General features: G+C 36.1%; 1 protein-coding gene across 2 annotated transcripts in view; it reads right to left on the bottom strand.

The window, feature by feature from the left end:
* The window catches only part of HS3ST5 (heparan sulfate-glucosamine 3-sulfotransferase 5), a 301119-nt gene that overhangs the window by 43193 nt on the left and 251720 nt on the right, over positions 1-6206 (bottom strand). The gene's annotated exons all lie outside the window — the stretch shown is intronic.

The raw sequence follows: 6206 nt of genomic DNA, 5'->3' as shown, positions 1-6206 counted from the left end.
ACATTTCTCTTTAATTTTTAAGATTTGCAAAGTATTTTAGATACATTATCTCATTTGATCAGAGAGTCATTAGAGATTAGTCAAACTTAATAACATGTCTAAAAAGTTAATTTCTTACTGTTCTATAATCAATTGTTGAGAGACACAAATGATAAAAGTTGCTTAATTATATAAGATTATAATCTGTTATTAGCAGAGTATACATAAAATAATCCTTGTCTATTTGTATTTTCAGTGGATTTCCTTTTATTTGAAAATTGTACCTTTTAATATCAATGCCTATTGAGAAAAAATGGGCAAAATGGGACATATGAAGAGACTTTAATTTGGTGATAACAACCAAGATCAACAATGAAACAGATATTAACCTAGTTTGGACATAAAATCTTAAATATAGAAGAAGTAAGTATAAGTGATAGTGATCTTCACTTTTATTTTCAGTCATGCTAACGTATGGCATATTACATGTTATCAAATTTAAAAAGTTTAGTTGCATGGTTCTGATAAAATGGTACACAGCCAACAGTCATAGAGAACAGACCACAGTCAATTTAGAAACAGAATTCTAACTTTTTTTTTCCCTTAACGAAAATCGTGATGAACTAAAACAACCTCCAAAAACACTGGCATATGTAAGCAAAAGAAAAAAAAAAACGACGAAAATTGTTTTCAAGCATCTTACATGGTGAATTATTGGATCCAATTTTGTTTCCAATTATAAAACACTCACTGATAGCAAACAGTCATAAAACAGTCATATTCATCTCACTAAGTAGGCTCTTTTTAATATTGTTAGATCCAAAATAAACTGATCTGAAGATAGGCTGTATTTTAAAATCATTTCTTTGTGGTCTGGTAGTATTAGTAGAAGGCATTTAAAAAGCTATTTTTAAAAGATTTTTATTGGAAGGATTCAGCTATTGTCTTATTTAAAGTGAAGAGTTCTGACATTGCAAACCACTATCACCATCATCTTTTGATTTGAGATAATCATTTACAAAATAATTCATGATACCGTAAATCTAAGTGTGTCTACCCAGGACATGGACTACAGACTTGTATTCAAATGAACATTTCTTCCTTTTCCTCCTTAGTTATGACTTTTCCAAGTGAAGTCAACCTAGTCAGAGGCCAGATTTCATTTTCAAATGATTTAAAGGTAGATATAAACATGACCCTAGATTAGGTGCCACACAATAAATAGCATTTTTATAGTTGTAGCTTACTTTTAAAACATGAGATTTATTTAAATGGTTTGTAATAAGCAAACATTTTTAAACCACTTACTATGTGTAAGGCACTGTACTAAATTCTGGGGATATAAAGCAAAATGAAAAACAGTCCTTGTCTTCAGAAGCTTAATTTTATTTGGAGGCAGAGGGAGGATATTTTAAAACAGTACATTATTATAACACAAGGCAAAGTGACTGACACAATATATCATATTCAAACTCCCTTGCTAGACTTTTTAAGCTGCTCTATTATCAGCCTCTTAGTTGGCCTCTTTGACTATATATATATATTTTTTTCTTTGCTACAGTCTACCCTCCACTTAGCTCTTGAATGATAGTTCCTAAAGCACACATATGACTGTGTCTGACCACTTTTCCCCTGAGTCATGGACTTCAGTGACTCCCTATTGCCTCTCAGAGAAATGGGGAATTACCACAGAGATAGATTTCAGGCATTGGGGATACACATATACAACTCTAATGTAAGTGTGTGTGTGTGTGTGTGTGTGTGTGTGTGTGTGTGTGTGTGTGTGTGTGAGAGAGAGAGAGAGAGAGAGAGAGAGAGAGAGAGAGAGAGAGAGAGAGAGAGAGAGAGAGAGAGAGAGAGAGAGAGAGATGTTTTGAAGGCTGAAATGATAAAATTTTTGAAATGGGAATCTGTATGTCAGGTGAGTAAAAGTAAGGGTAACATTGAGGTGGTACCAAAGTTTAAATCCTGGAAAGGGATTGTTTTGAACATGTTGAATGTGAGCCATCTACAGGAAATCCAAATCATAACGTCCAGTCAGCTGATGATAGTAGCTCAGAAAAGACAGGGAATAGATATATCTTTATTTTTTTCCCTCTCTCCCTCCTTCCTTCCCTCTTTTTCCTTCCTTTCTTTCCTTCCTTCCCTCTTTTTCCTTCCTTCCTTCCCCCCTCCTCCTTCCCCCCCTCCTCCTTCCTTCCTTCCTTCCTTCCTTCCTTCCTTCCTTCCTTCCTTCCTTCCTTCCTTCCTTCCTTCCTTCCCTTCTTTCTTTCTTTCTTTCTTTCTTTCTTTCTTTCTTTCTTTCTTTCTTTCTTTCTTTCTTTCTTTCTTTCTTTCTTTCTTTCTTTCTTTCTTTCTTTCTTTCTTTCTTCTTCCTTCCTTCTTTTCCTTCCTTCCTTCCTTCCTTCCTTCCTTCCTTCCTTCCTTCCTTCCTTCCTTCCTTCCTTCCTTCCTTCCTTCCTTCCTTCCTTCCTTCCTTCCTTCCTTCCTTCCTTCCTTCCTTCCTCCTCTCCTTCTCTCTCTCTCTCTCTCTCTCTCTCTCTCTCTCTCTCTCTCTCTCTCTCTCTCTCTCTCCGTCCCCCCTCTCCCTTTCCCTCTCCCCCCCCTCTATCTCTGTCTCTCTGTCTCTGTCTCTCTTAATCATCTCTTACTTATGGGAACTGATAAAATGACCAAGATACATAGTACAGGGATAAAAAAGAAGTGGGCCCAGGATAAGATATTGGAGAACACTCATAATTAGGGGCATGATATGGATGAAAAACTAGAAAAAAAAAAACACTGAGGAGTGGTCAGACACATAGCGGGTGATCCAGGAGACAGCAGTGCCAAGGACACATAAAGAAAGAGAGAATAACCAAGGAGAGACGTGATCAATTATGTCACATCATGCAGAAAGGTCAAGAAGGATGATGACTGAGAAAAGGCTACTTACATTGGCAATTCAGAAATTGTTGGTAACTTTCGGGACAGCAGTTTTAGTTGAATGATGAAGTTAAAAAACAGACTGAAGAGAGTTTAGAAATGAGTGAGAAGAGAGGAAGTTAAAATACTAAGTATAGACAGCTTTCTTGCTGAGTTTAATTTAGGAAAGAAGAGATATAGGATGATATGCTGGGATGGTGGGATTAAGTGAGGATTTTTAAGGATAGGAGAAAGAGATGTCTTTGTAGGCAGCAGGGAATCAGCTCTTAGATAAGGAAAGATTGAAGATAAGAGAGAGTGTGGATGACAATGAGAAATCTGTTGGAAAAAGATAGACATAGATAGGATCAAGAATACATACAGAGCTGTTGGCCTAGGCAAGGAGCCTCTTTGAGGCTGGAGTGAAGGAAGAGATAATGAGGGAGGATGTCTGAATGAACTGAATGAACAGAGGGGAGAAGGAGGAACTGTCAGGGAATGGTCTAATTTTTTTCGTTTAAATATGAACTGCAATTCTCAGCAAAGAGACTGAAGGGAGGTACTGCCATGGAAAGCTTGAGAAAGATGAAAAGGTTCAGAACAGTCACTATTGAGAAAAGGACAGTGAACTGATCAGGGTAGAGTCAGGAGGACTGCTTTATCAGTCTGGACTCAATTAAAATTAGATAATATAACTTTGTTGTACACTGATTTTATGATTTCTTTTGGTTTCATTCAGGAGCACTGTGAATAGGAGTGAAGGAGACAGATAGTAGTAATAATCCACAGTTGGGGTTTATCAAGAAAAGATCCAAGAAATGATTGTTGCAAGCTAGTAGTAAGTAGTTGGATATAGGGGTAAAGTCTTGTCTTAAGATAGGTTTCTGGAGCTTGGAAGTTGGAGAAGGCCCTGCATCAGGGCAGAATTGTAGCTTGAGAAGTTGGCTGGATCTTATTCCTAGAGACAGTGAGGAGATGTATTGGATAGAGTTTTGACCCTGGAGTCAGAAAGACCTGAATTTAAATTTGGCCTTAGATTCTAGCTGTTAATTCACTTATCATTTTCTATCTCAGTTTTCTCAGTTGTAAAATGAGAATAACAATAACATCTACTTCCCATGGTTGTTGTGAGGATCATATTTGTAAAGTGCTGGTACATAGTAAACCCTTAATATATATTTATTACTTCTTATTAGGTAGGTTCCTTTCTATTATTTTAGGTAATCGTCTAATCTGAGAATTACTGAATAATTACTGAATTAAGTCAGTTATGAGTCTTTGGATTCTCTTAGGCACAATCCTGCCAGGATAACTCTTCAGGAGTTTCAAAGGATTATCCTCACCCTTATTCCACCTAGTTTCTGATTTTCACAGGCTCAATTTATAGCTTCCTGTGGGCCTGCTGTGGACTTCAGCAATGACTTAATCTAAAATTATAGTCATGAGATCCAGCTAATCAATTGAATTCACAAAGAAAGCACTGAATTCTTTGTTATGTTCAGCTCTATTCTGAGCATATATTAAAGAGCAGGTGATTTGAATAAGTTAATAAAGCTATCAAAGATTTCTGAATCTTAAAGCATCTGATTGAATGGAGAACCCAGGACATCTGCGTTCAAATCCCACCTCAGATACTTAAGTGTTGTCATTCCCTTGCCCAAGATACAATTTTCTCTTGGATTCTGTTCTTAAAATGTAAAATAGGTGAGCTGGGATGAAGTAAATGACTTCTAAGGTCCTTTCCAATGCTAAATCTATATGTCTAAGTTCATGTATTCTTTTATAAGGAAAAAAATGTCTACTGAACTTTGACATTCCATTAAAAATGTCAATCCTGCTCTTTTTCTTTTTGTACATGGTTGTTCACTAATTCCAAATGGTCTGATTAACACCATGGCTCGATTTTTGAAGCTTTTATTACCTTCATTCAAGTAGTTTCCAGTTATATCTATACGACTGGCAAAGTATAATTATTAAGAATACTGTCTTATAACTGCCTTAACGATTCTGTTAGAGTGCTAATGTTAATGTTGTGGTCATTGTTTTCATGGCTTTCTAATGAAGCATAAAATCGCTCAGATTTTTATTAACAAAGTGTCAAGTATTGTATCTACAGCACCTTGTCTAATATCAGTGGAATGATTCTCAGTTCCTTTGCTTGATGAAAAGAACTTACTCTAAAGGCAAAAACAAAGAAAAACAACCAGAAAAATGCTTCCATTAGACCATTCATTAAAATACAAAAAAGATAATCACAATGTGACCTTGGACAAATCACATAATTGTCCAGTGACCCAGGCAACTCTCTAAGGCCAGAAGTTATACACCATTCAAAAATCTGTATTAATGGAGAGAATTTTCACACTAGGAGAGGTCTGCACATGGCATAAATCACAGATCTGAACTGTCTTTCCCATAACACACACATATATATACAGACACAGATACATATAATGCTCCCAAATAACATAGCAGACTTTCTTAAATACTTTTTTGAAAAACAACCCAAGACATATCATATACAGTAAAGATGTAACAGCACCATAAAAAATGACATTTACTATAGCTTAAGCAATTAGGCCCCTGACACAGTAAGACCAAAAGTTAAAGTAAAAAATCAGGATGAGAAGGTATTACCTGCAATGAAAGCAGCCCCTGAATGACCTGCTTAAATAATGTGATGACTTCAAGAATTGGGAAATTGATAAAAGAAGACTCTGACTCCATTAGCATTTCCCAAAGACATTTAAGTGATGTAAAACAGTTACTATAAGATCAAAAGAACTCAGATATTGCCTTTGCCTGCAGGTTCTTTATTTTCTTGCCAAGCTGAAAGATGTTTTACTCAAAGGCAATAAAATGGTGAAGAATATATACTTATTTGCATGAAATGAGAGCAGTTATTTTGGTGCCTATATGTATATAAGACATCTACACCTATAGTCTTATTAAGCAAAGCTTTGGCTTGATCTGGAGGGATGCAGGCCAGTGACAAGGACATGAGGGGAATTGAAAGGGATATATAATAGATTATGCTCAGGGAATGGATGCTGAGAAAGAAGCAAAGGAATTCAAAAGACAAATTTAAGCCTGTAGACTTCTGCTAGATGGCTGGGGAGCATTGTGGGACTTCACAAAAGAAGTGAAAAGCCCCAGATGCAATTCAATAAATGACCAATGGTTGACAGCAGTGGACAGCATCAGAGGAAGTAGCAAGCATCAATCAATATCATAAATTCTGAGATTTAGGGTAGTGAACACAAATTACACTGCATTCACATGTTTCCTATACATCTTCTTTCTTTTGCATGATTCCTGGACAG

This window comes from Sminthopsis crassicaudata, chromosome 4 (assembly GCF_048593235.1).
Source record: "Sminthopsis crassicaudata isolate SCR6 chromosome 4, ASM4859323v1, whole genome shotgun sequence".
Classification (NCBI taxonomy): Eukaryota; Metazoa; Chordata; class Mammalia; order Dasyuromorphia; family Dasyuridae; genus Sminthopsis; species Sminthopsis crassicaudata.
This window is presented reverse-complemented; position numbering and strand designations above follow the sequence as displayed.